The sequence below is a fragment of the Mobula hypostoma genome, chromosome 13, assembly GCF_963921235.1.
Source record: "Mobula hypostoma chromosome 13, sMobHyp1.1, whole genome shotgun sequence".
Taxonomy (NCBI): Eukaryota; Metazoa; Chordata; class Chondrichthyes; order Myliobatiformes; family Myliobatidae; genus Mobula; species Mobula hypostoma.
Genome location: NC_086109.1, coordinates 56586330 through 56601794, shown reverse-complemented (window position 1 = coordinate 56601794; position 15465 = coordinate 56586330). Strand labels below are relative to the sequence as shown.

The 15465-nt window shown below is 46.9% G+C and overlaps 1 protein-coding gene across 5 annotated transcripts in view; it reads right to left on the bottom strand.

The window, feature by feature from the left end:
- Positions 1–15009, bottom strand: part of cgnl1 (cingulin-like 1) — a 218847-nt gene extending 203838 nt beyond the window's left edge. The window contains exon 1 of one of the 5 annotated variants that reach the window (XM_063065732.1): positions 14894–15009. The gene's annotated coding sequence lies outside the window, so the exon portion shown is untranslated. The other 4 variants (XM_063065731.1, XM_063065735.1, XM_063065729.1 and 1 more) reach the window with 4 other exon arrangements.
- Positions 15010–15465: the final 456 nt, after the last annotated feature.

Below are 15465 nucleotides of genomic sequence, written 5' to 3'. Positions count from 1 at the left end.
GGGCTCAGCACACCAGAGAGCCCGTTACATACCTCAGCAAAACATGAAGCCTCTGACCTTCACTACAGCTTTCCTAAGGGGGTCTCACCGCTGCTCCCGTTTGGGTTTATTGTCACCTGACTCCAAGGTGACGGCTGTTACAAGATGGTGACAAAAAGTGGCAACTCTCAGCATGCAGCTCTGATGGGAATCATCGTTTAGGACCACTACAGCTGAAATCCATTTGCAGCCACGGGTACGGCATTAAGCAACAACACTTTAAGATGTTCAAAAAAAATCTATCAATCCTCAAAATCGACAGACCCTGGAGGACAGACCCAGGTCATGAGTGCAGTTCCTCTTTAAGAAATCAGAGGTGTGGAAGGCTTTCTGGGCTACAAGTATGACCAAAAAGCAGAGCCCTTAGATCCCACTCCTGACTATCCTGCTGGCAAACATAGTCTCTGGAAAATAAAATTCCAGACCTCAGAGCAAGATTGCAATACCAGAGGGACATCAGGGACTGCTGTCCATTTTATGCGATGAGCATGTTTTCCACCGTCATTCTGGTGGTGGTGTACAAATCACCTCTGGCCTACATCTACAGCACATCCTGATGCCACAGCAATCTCAAAACAGCACATCCTGATGCCCACAGCACATCCTGATGCCCACCCTATCACTGTGGGGGTTTTCAACCAGGCCAGCTTGAAGCAGCCTCTGACCAACTACCATCAATGTATCACCTGTGGAACCAGAGGAACGAGCAGACTTGACCACCGTTATGCCACCATCAACAACGCTTACCGTGCCATCCTACAGCGCACTTTGGAAAGTCCGATCATCTGGCTGTACTTCTACTCCCAGCGTACAGGCAGAGAGTAAAGGCCACATGGCCAGTGATGAGGACCATGAAGGTACGGTCAGGGGAGGCAGAGGAGCACTTGACTGTTTCAAGTTGGGCGACAAGAGAATATTCAGGGATTCAATTCAAATCTGAATGAATACACCACAGCTATCACGTCACTGACTTCATCAAGACTTGTGTATTTGAGCATGTGGACGAGCCCATCATCAAGGGCATAACCCCCTCTCATTGCTACCATCGAGCATGTGGTACAGGAGCCTGAAGATACTCACTCAACATTTCAGGAACAGCTTCTTCCCCTCTGCCATCAGACTTCTGAATGGACAGTAACCTACTTACACCACCTCAATTTTTTTGCTCTCCTTTTGCTGTACTTAATTTATTCTAATATATTTTTAACAGGAATTTATATTTTTATTATTTCGCATTGCAATGCACTGCCACCACAAAACAACAAATTTCACAACCTATGCCAGTGATACTAAACCTGATTCTGATTCACCACCTTCTCAAGGACAATATGGAATGGGTGTTGGAGAGGCCTGGCAAACGAAACTTATACCCTGTTAAAGAGCAAAACACAGAACAATATCCTGTAAGCAATGATTAGCATAAGTATCCACTCAAGAAAAGAGGCAAAGTCAGCATAATTCACCCAGACATTACCTGCTCTGCATATACTCACAGGCAATGTAATTGTCTGGAATAGCCTTCTGTTTAAGCGAGCACCACTCTCACAGTTCAACAGAACCTTAAGGCATACAAATTATTTGTTTAAAAGCCTATAAGCAGATTCTATAACTTTGAAACGCACTCATGATTGATAACCATATTTAATTGCAATTACATTTTTGTTTTTTTTCCTGGTCTCAGTGCAGATTTGAAAGCAGAGGGCAGTGATGACTGTCAGGAGTAATAAAGCCAATAGTGAGCATCCAAGCACACTACTTCCCTTTAATCACCAATGCTCAATCCAAATTAACTGCAAATGTTGAAATCCACTCACAGGAACTGAAATATAAACTGCAAGTTAATGCTATTAACTAGCAAACTGTGCTCTTGTTTTTGATAAACTTTCCATAATTGGTCATTTATAGCCTAAAAGAATTAGTCATTTAATGTTATCTGTCAAAGTGTTGTACATTGTGAGTAGTTAACATGTATTTCTTCTTGTGCTTGTCCAATCAAAACAAATATTCATTTTGTAACTTTATTTTCAAAATTAACTTAACACAAACCTGCCATTTCGAATTTATGACTGTGGGATCATCTATTGAAGAGTGAAGGTAATTCATAGCGCCCATCTGTGTCACTGAGAAACCAACTTTGTAATGTCTTTAATGCAGGTTCCCAATAAACAGGGGGAATATTCCAATCAACTATGTTTTCTAATGTCAAAACAATGTTCCTACTTCAGATATTAAGATAGATGTAGACAACATGTTCATAGATCTTCCAATGGAAATAACAGTGCTTCCATAGAACCATAGAAACTACAGCACAGAAACAGGCCTTTTGGCCCCTCTTGGCTGTGCCGAACCATTTTCTGCCTAGTCCCACTGACCTGCACACGGACCATATCCCTCCATACACCTCCCATCCATGTATCTGTCCAATTTATTCTTAAATGTTAAAAAAGAACCCGCATTTACCACCTTATCTGGCAGCTCATTCCATACTCCCACCACTCTCTGTGTGAAGAAGCCCCCCCAATGTTCCCTTTAAACTTTTCCCCCCTCACCCTTAACCCATGTCCTCTGGTTTTTTTATCTCCCCTTGCCTCAGTGGAAAAAGCCTGCTTGCATTCACTGTGTCTATAGCCATCATAATTTTATATACCTCTATCAAATCTCCCCTCATTCTTCTACGCTCCAGGGAATAAAGTCCTAACCTATTCAACCTTCCTCTGTAACTGAGTTTCTCAAGTCCTGGCAACATCCTTGTAAACCTTCCCTGAACTCTTTCAACCTTATTAATGTCCTTCCTGTAATTTGGTGACCAAAACTGAACACAATTCTCCAGATTCGGCCTCACCAATGCCTTATACAACCTCATCATAACATTCCAGCTCTTATACTCAATACTTTGATTAATAAAGGCCAATGTACCAAAAGCTCTCTTAACGACCCTATCTACCTGTGACGCCACTTTTAGGGAATTTTGTATCTCTATTCCCAGATCCCTCTGTTTCACTGCACTCCTCAGTGCCTTACCATTAACCCTGTATGTTCTACCTTGATTTGTCCTTCCAGTACCACTCAGTACCTCCTGTATCTAATAAAGTGACTACTGAATGTATGTTCACGGTCTTCTGCTGTAGCCCATCCACTTCAAAGTTCAACATATTGTGCATTCAGAGATGCTCTTCTACGCATTGCTGTTGTAACACGTGGTTTTTGAGTTACTGTTGCCTTCCTGCACTGAGTACCAGGTGAGAGTGTGGGACAGGAGTCAGTGATAAAACATGTCTTACCAGTGACTGAGTCTTCTGCTAGTGAACCGCAAAGCTTTACCCCTCGAGGTGAAAGAACTTCTCCTCGTTTCAGTCCTGAATGGCAGATTCCTTGTGCTGACACTTTGACACTCTAACCTGTCTTCCCTACAAATACCTTAACAGCCCCATCAGGAATCTTCTGGTTCAGCCGGATCACCTCTCATTAGAATAAAAAAACCAAGTGGCTTTGACAATCCCCTCTCCCCAAACCCAGGAAACAATCTGATGAACCTTGAAAGTAATTCCTTTCTTTTGTTGTAAAAATGAGAAAAAACTGCAGATGCTCATATTTTTAATAAAAACACTCTGCAGGTCAGGCGGTGCTTGAGAGAAAAAAAATCATGGTCTCAGATCTGAAAAGTTAACTGTTGTCATCAACGCTGCCTGACCTGCAGAGTGTTTTTTTGTTCTGAGTTTCCTTCCCTCTGTCGGGTGACCAGACCTTTACATTACATTCCAGCCTGGGTCCTGTACCACTACAGCAAGGAGAGATAGGCAGCTTCAGGATTGATGCAAATTCCAACCAAGTTGAGCCTAATGATAATGGTAGCAGCAGTCCAGCTTTACTGCAGTAAAGGTTCTCAATCACAAGACTGCAGAATAATAAAACCAGGACATACTGCTCATTGGTCACAGCAGAGCTAACACAGTGAAGGTCCTGCCTCACAAATTTATCAGATGATCAACTGAAAATAAATCTATCGTCATCCATTCGATCCCCAAATTAGCCAATCATATCTTGAGCAGCAGTTAGTGCTGCTGCCACACAAATCCCTCAGTTCGGCCAGGATTCTGTCTGAGAAGTTTGCACATTCTCCCTCTGCTCAGATGGGTTCCCCCGTTCCCTCCACAACCCAGCACAACACAACACAAACCTGGTACTGGTGGGTGATATAGGAGGGAGATTGAAAATCTGGCTGCGTGGTGCCATAAGAACCATCTCTTACTCAATGTCAGCAAAACCAAGGAGCTGATTATTTACTTCAGGAGAAGGAAACCAGAGGTCCAGGAGCCAGTCCTCGTCAGTGGATCAGAGGTGTGGAGGGACAGCAACTTTAAATTCCTCTGTTATAATTTCAGAGGATCTATCCTGAGTCCAGCACATGAGTGCCATTACGAAGAAAGCATGACAGCACCTCTACTTTCTTTGGAGTTTGCTAAGATTCAGCACGTCAGCTAAACCTTTCACAAACTTCTACAGATGCGTGATGGAGTACATTGACTGGTTGCACCATGGCCTGGTATGGATACACTAAATCCCTTAAACAGAACACCCTCCCAAAAATAGTGGATACAGCCCAGTCCATCATGGGTAAAGCCCTCTCCACCACTGAACACATCTACACAGAGTGTTGTCGCAGGAAAGCAGCATCCATTATCAGGGACACCCACCACCCAAGTCACACCCTCTTCTCATTGCTACCATCAGGAAGAAGGTACAGCAGTCTCAAATCTCACACCTCACACCACTAGGTTCAGTAACAGTTATTACCCCTCAACCATCGGGCTCTTGAACCAAATGGGATAACTTCACTCAGCTTCACGTGCCCCATACTGGACTGTTCCCACAACCTTGGACTCACTTTCAAGGGCTCTTCATCTCATGTTCTCGAGATTTATTGCTACTTTATTATTATTTCTTTCTTTTTGTTTTAGCAGTTTACCAGTGTCTTTTACACACTGGTTGATGCCCAAGTTGGTGCGGTCTTTCATTGATTCTATTATGGTTATAATTCTATTATGGATTTATTAAGTATGCCCACAAGAAAATAAATCTCAGGGTTGTATATGATAATAAATTTACTTTGAACTGGTGCAGAGGAGGGGCATTGAGTTGTTGGTATACAAGAGAATAGGTTACATTGGAATAGGTATGGATTGTGTTCAATGGGTTGCTTTGAGAACCAGCTTAGACCAGGTGGGCTGACATGAGAAAGCAAGTGCCAAGCTGTTTCAATAACCCCAGGCTGCAGAAGCACAAAGATCCACTTCGTAGCATTTAATCTTCACAAAGACACAAGGAACACTTTACACAGCCAGCCACCATGATTCACTGGCCCCTGACAAACCAGGCTCCAAAGGACAACAGAAACAAGCCAGAAGACCACAGATGCTGGAACCTGGAGCAATACACAGAGCACTGGAGGAACTCAGCAGGTCGGGCAGCATCTCCAGTCAGCGTTTTGCATCAAGACCCCAAGACGGAGAGGGAGAGATAGAGATAGGGAGGGGTCGGACTGATAGAAAGAGATTGGTGAAACTGTTGGCTTAGTTACCAATGAGTAGTGACCCATTGAGTTTCCTAGAATCAGGGACTGTCAGAAACTTTGCAACTACAGCGCACGGGCCTTTGGCCACCCCAGATTGTGCGGACACGGCGGTGAGGAAAGCAGCAGCCGACGGTACACAGATAGCTTCCACAGATGGCTATGTGATTTGGGGAAATGTTCTCACTCGTCACAACCACGGATCCTTGCAAGTGAAGCAATTGCAGTGGACTGCCCAGGTGATGAGAGCCGAGCCGATTCCCTGAATAACTGTTTCCTTTCACTTCACTCTCTCTGTTCTTTGCCGTATATACAGGCTGCCTACTCCCATCCCGCCCGGCACCTCACCCCGGAGCCGTCGTTCCCACGCATAACCTGAAATACAGGATCAGCAGGTTGTGTGGGACATTGCAAGAATATTCAGTCCTGAACTCGCTGATACACGGGAATCACCAGCCTCTAACCCAGGACAAGACACTAGCCAAACCCGTTCCGAAACTACCAATATACTACAGGGCTCAGGATGAATGAGCAAACCTTCCAGAAACCCTCTTTTAGCTTGTAACCTCCTGAAATACCACTTTTTTATGCGGTTGGGTCAATAATGGCCCTCGTGCACCATTCACAGAAACCCCAGGTTTACCAATTTAAGCCAAATTTGTTTATAATTCAGTGAACACAGAGTTTTATGAAATCCTGTCTTTTGACAATTCCCAGGGGGATAAACCAGAACGTTGAGAGTTCATGAAAGTCATGAAAGTGTTCTGACAATCTCCCCCCATCCCGCCCCGTACTCGGTACCTGCAACTTCTACCGGGTTCACTTTCAGCCTCGCTCCCCTCCCGGCGCCCCCACTGTACAGTAGTAACCAGATCCAACCGCTCTCAGTAAGTCGCTTCCTCTCAGTATTAAATTTTAGATTAAAACGCTGCAAAGATTAATTAGTCTACATTTATGTTGTGATTGGTGTATACTTCTAAATCAATCATGCTTGCAGAGAGATCGGATCAGTCAGCACGCCGCTAAAGTGACTCGTTCTCAAAATATGAACCAGCGCAGAAACTAGCATTGGATCCACTGCAACACACACAAAATGCTGAAGGAACTCAGCAGGCCAGGCAGCATCTACGGACAAGAGTTTCGGGCCGAGACCCTTCAACAGGACTCGTGGTTTGTGGTTGGATCGACTGCTCCCACCTTGGGAGATAGCGGACAGGACAGTGAGTTAGTAACAAGCAGCGACATTTTTGTGTTAAATGAAGACCTGCATACACCAGCTCGAAGACACCTCAGCACCATCCGCTCCGGGCCGTTCCTGCTGGAACCAGCGAATCCGCACCCCCGCGTCCGAACGGCTCGACCCCCGACCGCCGGCAGCAGCTGAACGAAAGCAACAAGTTGCAGGAGCGCCCGCCCGAGCTGAAGGGTGCGGACGGCTGGTTCCTGGCTCCACCCACGGACAGCCGGCGCGCCACCTCCTGCTCAAACCTCCAGCGCAACTCCTCGCACCTTGAGCTCCTACCTGCCACTGTCACCGTGACTGCAGAGCCGTGCCCGCGTGGGGCTTCGACATCGGCGAAGCGCGCCCGTGCCCGCGTGGGGCTTCGACATCGGCGGGGGGCGCGCGCGCGTCCGCGTGGGGCTTCGACAGCGGCGGAGAGAGCGCGCGCTGCAAGTGATTGATAGCCCGGGGGGGGGGGGGGTTGCAGCTCCATCCTCTCCCTTCCCCATCCTCTCCGACCCCCCAATCTCTCCATTCCCCATCCTCCCCGACCCCCCAATCTCTCCATTCCCCATCCTCCCCGACCCCTCAATCTCTCCATTCCCCATCCTCCCCGACCCCCCAATCTCTCCATTCCCCATCCTCCCCGACCCCCCAATCTCTCCATTCCCCATCCTCCCCGACCCCCCAATCTCTCCATTCCCCATCCTCTGCGACCCCCCAATCTCTCCATTCCCCATCCTCCCCGACCCCCCAATCTCTCCCTTCCCCATCCTCCCCGACCCCTCAATCTCTCCATTCCCCATCCTCCGCGACCCCCCAATCTCTCCATTCCCCATCCTCCCCGACCCCCCAATCTCTCCATTCCCCATCCTCCCTGACCTTACCCACAGTCCCACCCTAATCCTCCCAACCCCACACACAGTCCCATCCCTTTCACTCCCACTTCCTCTCCTCCCCTTCCGGAACCTTCAATCCCTCCACTCCCTCATCCAAATTGCACCTTCATCCCTCCTGGACCTCCACGTTATCCCCATCCACAGCTCCACTCCATTCCCGCCCTCCCACAGCCAGCGGTCAGCCCTGTCCCAGCCCGGCCCAAGCACAAGTGAAGTTTACAGAGGAGAATAAATCTTCGGGGCTGGCTGGGGTGTGTCCTCAGCCACTGTGGATGGGGAGTGTTGGGGGGGTGGACGGGAAGTGTTGGGGGGGGTAGGATGCGGAGTGTTGGGGGGGTGGATGGGGAGTGTTGGGTGGATGGGAGTGTCGAGGGGAGGTGGATGGGAGTGTCGAGGGGAGGTGGATGGGGAGTGTTGGGGGGTGGATGGGGAGTGTCGGGGGGGTGGATGCGGAGTGTCGGGGGGGTGGATGGGGAGTGTCGGGGGGGTGGATGGGAGTGTCGAGGGGAGGTGGATGTGGAGTGTTGGGGGGTGGATGAGGAGTGTTGGGGGGGTGGATGCGGAGTGTCGGGGGGGGTGGATGGGGAGTGTCGGGGGGTGGATGGGAGTGTCGAGGGGAGGTGGATGTGGAGTGTTGGGGGGTGGATGAGGAGTGTTGGGGGGGTGGATGGGAGTGTCGAGGGGAGGTGGATGGGGAGTGTTGGGGGAGTGGATGCGGAGTGTTGGGGGGTGGATGGGGAGTGTTGGGGGGGTGGATGGGAGTGTCGAGGGGAGGTGGATGGGGAGTGTCGAGGGGGGGTGGATGGGAGTGACGAGGGGAGGTGGATGGGGAGTGTTGGGGGGTGGATGCGGAGTGTTGGGGGGTGGATGGGGAGTGTCGGGGGTGGATGGGGAGTGTCGGGGGGGTGGATGGGGAGTGTCGGGGGGGTGGATGGGGAGTGTCGGGGGGGTGGATGGGGAGTGTCGGGAGGGTGGATGCGAGTGTCGAGGGGAGGTGGATGGGGAGTGTCGAGGGGGGGTGGATGGGGAGTGTCGAGGGGGGGTGGATGGGGAGTGTTGGGGGGGTGGATGGGAGTGTCGAGGGGAGGTGGATGGGGAGTGTTGGGGGGGTGGATGGGAGTGTCGAGGGGAGGTGGATGGGGAGTGTCAAGGGGAGGTGGATGGGGAGTGTCGAGGGGGGGTGGTTGGGAGTGACGAGGGGAGGTGGATGGGGAGTGGGGGGTGGATGCGGAGTGTTGAGGGGGTGGATGGGGAGTGTCGGGGGGGTGGATGGGAGTGTCGAGGGGAGGTTGATGGGGAGTGTTGGGGGGGTGGATGGGAGTGTCGAGGGGAGGTGGATGGGGAGTGTTGGGGAGGTGGATGCAGAGTGTTGGGGGGGTGGATGGGGAGCGTTGGGGGGTGGGGGGGGTGGATGGGGAGCGTTGGGGGTGGGGGGGTGGATGGGGAGTGTTGGGGGGTGGGGGGGTGGATGGGAGTGTCGAGGGGAGGTGGATGGGGAGTGTTGGGGGGGTGGATGGGAGTGTCGAGGGGGGGTGGATGGGAGTGTTGAGGGGGGGTGGATGGGGAGTGTTGGGGGGGGGTGCCAGACGAGTGAAGGACAACATACGGGATGCCTCTACTGAACACTTCGAAAGGTGGGGATGATCAGCATAGATCCTCTGCTGGGAAACATGACCTGACTAATGGGAGTTTTTTTTGAGGAGGTGGCCATACAAGTATATTGAAGAAGGTGCTGTGGTTGATGTGTTTACATGGACTTTAGGAAGGTCTTTGACAAGATCCCACGTGAAAGGCTGATTCAGAAGGGGTTGTTACAGCCTATGGTATCCACAGCAGGTTGGCAACTTGGATTCACAACTGGTTTGGTAATAGGAGGCAGGGAGTGATGGAGGATGGTTCCTTTAGTACTTGGAAGCCTGTGACCACATTAACGACAGCAAACACACGCAGGAGACATGATTGGTAAATTTGCAGAGAACATAAAAATTGGTAATGTTGTTGATGGAGAAAAGAATAGTTCTTAGGTCACAGAATGTCATTGGTCATTTGGTCAGCGGGACAGTGCAATGACAGGTGGAATTTAACTCCGCTATGTGTAAGGTGATGCATTATGCGAGGTCCATTAAGGGTAGGACATACACAACCCTGATCTTAACAGAACAAAGGGATTTTTGGTGTATAAACCTGAATATCATAAATCCAAGCACCTGATAGAAGTGTACAAAATGCCGAGAAGCATGGATAGGGTAGTTAGTCATAAACTTTTCCCCGTTGTAGAGATGACTAGGACTAGAGGGCGTAGTTTCAGAGTCAGAATCATGTTTAATATTGTTGGCATATGTTGTGAACACTATTGTATTGCAACAGCAGTACGTTGCGATACTGAGATACATCCCAGGATGTGCTGGGACACATCATCACTGATGGAACCAGCGATCATCGGGAGTTTCAGGTCTTTCAACATCAGCCACCCCCGCCCAAGTGACCCCGCCAGGGATGATCAGGCCCTGACTTGTGTCCCACCAGCATTGGTCCATAGATCACATCTCTTGATCCATAGCCTTTTGGAGGCATGTACAGCAGCCTCTGTGACAGTCCTGATGGTTCTTTTCATTACAGCTCCTGTCCCACCCAGGAGAGAGTAGGTTCTGCAGAGCAGCCAGATGGTAAAACCTCTATACCCCACCTCTATATTGTGCCCTCCACCCCTATCGAGTCTACAAACCTACATAATAATAAAAAGCAATACATAATAAAAACTATAAATTCCAATATGATATATACACACATATATATAGCAGATATTTGCAAGAGTCCTTGGTGACATACCAAGTCTCTTCGTACCTCTAATGAAATATATCCACTGCTGTGCCTTCTGTGTAATTGCATCAATATGTTGGGCCCAGGTCAGATCTTCAGAGATTTTGACACCCAGGAACTTGAAACTGCTCAACCCTTCCACTGCTAATCCCTCAATCAGGATTGGTGTGCGTTCCCTCGAATTCCCCCTCCTGAAGCCCATGACCAATTCCTTGGTCTTACTGATGTTGAGAGAAAGGTTGTTGTTGAGACACCACTCCGCCAGCTGATCTATCTCACTTCTGTATGCCTCCTCGTCACAATCTGCTGGCAATAGTTGCGTCATCGTCAAATTTATAGATGGCATTCAAGCTGTGTTCCTAGCCATATGGTCAGGGTTGTAGAGAGAGTAGAACAGTGGGCTGAGCACACATCCTTGAGGTGCACCAGTGTCCATTGTCAGTGAGGAGGGGATATTATTTCTGATCTGCACTGACTGTGTTGTCTCGGTGAGGAAAACAAGGAACCAGTTCCAAAGGAAGTTACAGAGGCCCAGGTTTTGGAGTTTGTTGTTTAGAACTGAGGGGATGATGGCATTGAATGCTGAGCTGTAATTAACAAACAGTAGCTTGACATAGATATTGCTATTGTGCAGTTGATCCAAGGGCAAATGAAGAACTAGTGGCATTGCATCTGCTGTAGACTGATTGTAGCAACAGGCAAATCACAGCAGGTCAAGGTCCTGAAGTTGATTCTGTCCATGACCAACCTTTCAAAGCTCTCCATCACTGCAGATGTGAGTACAACTGGACAATGGTTATTGAGGGTGTTCATTCTGTTTTTCTTGGGCACTTGGTATGATTGGTGCTCTTTTGAAGAAGGTGGGAGCTTCTGATTTCAACTGTTTTAAGTGATTAAGGTTAGAAGGGAACTGAGGAATAATTTTTCACCCAGGTTGAGGGTTGCAATCTGGAACACATCGTCTAAAAACTGGTGGAGGTGAAGAGACAGCACACCTAGGAAACTTTTGGACAAGCTCACTTGAAACACAAAGGTACAGAAGGCAATAGAGCAAGTGCTGGTAAATGGGATTAGTACAGATAGGTCCTTGCTGATAGGCTAGAGAGGGTGCAGAGAAGATTTACAAGGATGTTGACAAAATTGAAAGGCTTGAGTAATGAAGGGAGATTGAATAGTCTGGGACTATTTTCCCTGGAGTGAAGGAGATTGGTGAAAAGTTATCAGAAAAGATACTTATGGGGGAAGTTGTAGACATCAATTGTAAAATTGTGAGAGACATAGGCAGATGGATGGTGACAATCTATTATCCAGGCTAGGGGGAAGGGGGTCTAAAACAAGAGGGCCTAGGTTTAAGGTGAGATGAAAAAGATTTAAAAGGGGCAAATTTTTCACACAGAAGGTGGTGGGTATATGGAACAAGCTGCTAGAAGGAATGGTAGAGATGGGTACAATTACAATGTGTAATTGACAGCTTTGACAGGTTGATGGGTAGGAAGTGTTCAGAGGGATTCGGATCAAAGACAGGCACATGGGACTAGTCAGGAAGGTACCTTGGTCAGCATGAATAAGTTGGGCCAATGGCCCTGTTCCCATGCTGTCTAATTCTCCGACTTTATGACTGTGATTCGAATCAGTTCTTGCCTTTCCAAGTGCAGATCCTTTCTCCCTGGAAACCCTCCTGTTAGGCCTGTAGTTCCCTGATTCATCCCTACTACCCTTTCTAAACAAAGGCACCGCATTTGCTTCACTCCAGTCTTAAGGTACCTTACCCATGACTAATGAAGATCCAAACATCCGCCATAGCCCCAGCAATCACCTCCCTTGCTTCCCACAGTATCCTGTTACACCTGGTCGGCATCAGGAATGTGGTGTATATTCACCAAAGGTATGAGGAGCTCCTGCAGCAGATGGGCTGGAGGAGAAGTAAGGCTGTGGACGCAATATTGGTGGGATACGGAGCTGGAAGCTCAGCCCACAGTTCAACCGGATACTGCAAATGGTCAGATTCTTCTCTTGACAGCAACCAGGAAGCAAACACAATTTTCCCAATAAACATCTCATTTTTTGAGCAACACACACAAAATGCTGGAGGAACTTAGCAGGGCAGGCAGCACCTATGGAAAAGAATAAACATTTAGCATCTCAGCTGACACCAAGCATTTCAGCCCAAAACATCGACTTTATTCATTTCCATAGATGCTGCCTGACCTGCTGATTTCCTCCAGCATTTTGTGTGTTGCTCTGAATTTCCAGCATCTGCTGAATCTCTTGTGTTTCTAATTTTTGAAACAGCTCAGTGCAGAAAAACTACAGCAATGCTATACTGACCGGACACTTGTGGACTTTAACATTCACTTAATAGCATTTGCAATATTTTGTATCATAAATGCAGCTTTGACAGTCGGTGTATGTGAAATGGTTTTAGGGACTACTACAGTGAGTCTTTTAACATGAGTCATGTACTATATAAAGATGTGAAATTCTTTAACCAACAACTTAATCACTCTGATGTCACAGTATAAATGTTATCCCACCTCTGGGTTTGTGAGGATGAAGAATTACTAGCCTTTTATTACATTGACAGATAATTAAATACAGCTTTAAATATCTTATACAAATCCAGGAATAATCAATTAGAATGTCATTTCAATTATGCACCATAATTGCATGTTTAACTGGATATCCCGAAGTGTTGTTTTTCAAGCTGTAAAGCCCTGTCTCAGTCCATTTCCTCCTCCCCATCCTCCTCTTGACTGATGTAACTTGATTGAAAGTGGTTTCTGGACCCCTGAGATTTTTCTATTCGCACACACTGCAGCCTCCATGTGTGGGTGGCTCTGCAGCTTCAACGCATGACTCCAAACCAGAGGCTGCATTTTTATCAAATGTTAAAATCTCAGAATTTAAAACATAGGCACTTATAGGAAAAAGTAACTGTCTGTTGAAAGCCTTACAAGTTAACCCAGGGTTTCTGGTTCCACCCTGCAGTGCCCTCTTGTGTTTCAAATGAAACTAGTACCTAGTCTTGAAATACGAAGTATTTTCAAACAGAGATTGATTATTTTCTGTATTTATTCAGGATCAGAAATCAGTTCAGGATATCAAATTATCCTTTTAATGTTGTTAGATGCAATCCGATCAAGTAAAGCAAAGATCCCAGTACTATCCTATAATTCTAGTATTTGTCTGTCCATGGGTTGATTTCCATGTTTCTGTACTATCCAAATTATCTATTCACTTTCTATTAACCAGTGCTGAATTCTGACCAGAGTTTATTCTATGATCTCCACACCTTTCTGAAGCAGAGATCATCTTTGGGGACTCATCACCTGGAATAAGGGATGATTCTGGATTCCACATGATATTCTATGTTTCAGAATTTCTAATGCCCAAACAACACTGGGAATAAACACAGAAAATGCTGAAGATACTCAGCAGAATAGGCAGCAACTGTGGGAACAGAAACAGAATCCGATTCTGCCTAACCAGTTGAATGTTCTCCGCATTTTTTTTTTTGCTTCCTTTTAGACTTCCAACATGTTTTTTTTAACTGATTAGGTCCATCTTTGCTTCTCCCCTGCATTGTTACCAAGTTTGCCTGCTCTGGTCTTTATCATTTCCTTGAGCACAAAGTTTCAGCAATGACAGAGTGGTGCATTGTCAGAGGCACCATCTCACTGATATGATGCTAAACTTCAGACTGTCTGCTCTTTCAAGTAAATGGAAAAGATTCCAGCGATCTCAAAAGAACAAAGAAAGTGTCCTGGTATTCTGGCTAATGCTCGTCCTTCCATCAATAACACTGAAATGTCAAAATTCTCTGAACATTAAACCAGTGCTGCTTGTGGGAGTGTGTTGTGGACAGATTGACTGCCTGCACTATAACAAAAGTACTTCATTGGCAGTTAAATTGTTCAGGATCTCCAGTGGTCAGATGAACATATAAATGAAGAACAGGATTAGGCCACTCAGCTGAGCTGGTCCCCCTCATCTCTGCATTTCCATTGAACCTTGTTAACACTCAGCCCATTTCTCAGGAATCTCTCTACTTCTCTCTTAAAAATATTTGTTTCCATCATCTTTTGAGAGAGAAAAAAAGCACTTACAAAGGCATTTTCTGTATTTATTCAGGCCTGAGAAAAAAAGTAATTTACTTCATTTCTGTCTTGAAGGGGAGATGATATTTTTAAACACTGAATCAAAGATTTAGATTCTCCCACAACAGGAAACACCTTCCCCACTACCACACTGCTGAGAACCCTCAGGACCCTGCAAGTTTTTACCCTCCCTTTCTTCTAATTCCCAATTAGTCCCCAACTAACCTTTCCCCAAAAGACAACCTACCTGTTCATAAAGAACCCCATTTAAACTGCTTCCAATGCATTCAAATTCTTCCATAAGTAAGACCATGAGGTTACATGGTGTTCCAGATGTGTTTCCACTGATGCCCAGTATAATTGAGGTGTTGAGTCCTTCCCTTTGCATTCGGTTCCCTTAGTAATAAACTTTCCTAGTTACTTACCTTACCTGCAGACTAGTCTTTATCACTAGAGATCCAGAACCTCTGAATCTCGGAGCACTGTGATCCAACACCATTTACAAACTAGCCTTTATCACTACAAATTGGAGAAAGGCCAATTCTGATGGTATCAGAAAGGATCTGGCAAGTGTGGATTGGGACAGGCTGTTTTCTGGCAAAGGTGTACTCGTTGAGTGGGAGGCCTTTAAAAGTGAAATTTTGTGAGTACAAAGCTTGTGTGTGCCTGTCAGAATAAAAGGCAAAGATAACAAGTGGAGAGAACCCTGATTTACAAGAGATACTGAGGCCTTGGTTAAGAGAAAAAAAGGAGGTGCATTGCAGGTAGGAACAAATGAGGTGCTTATGGAGTATAAGAAATGCAAGAGAACACTTAAGA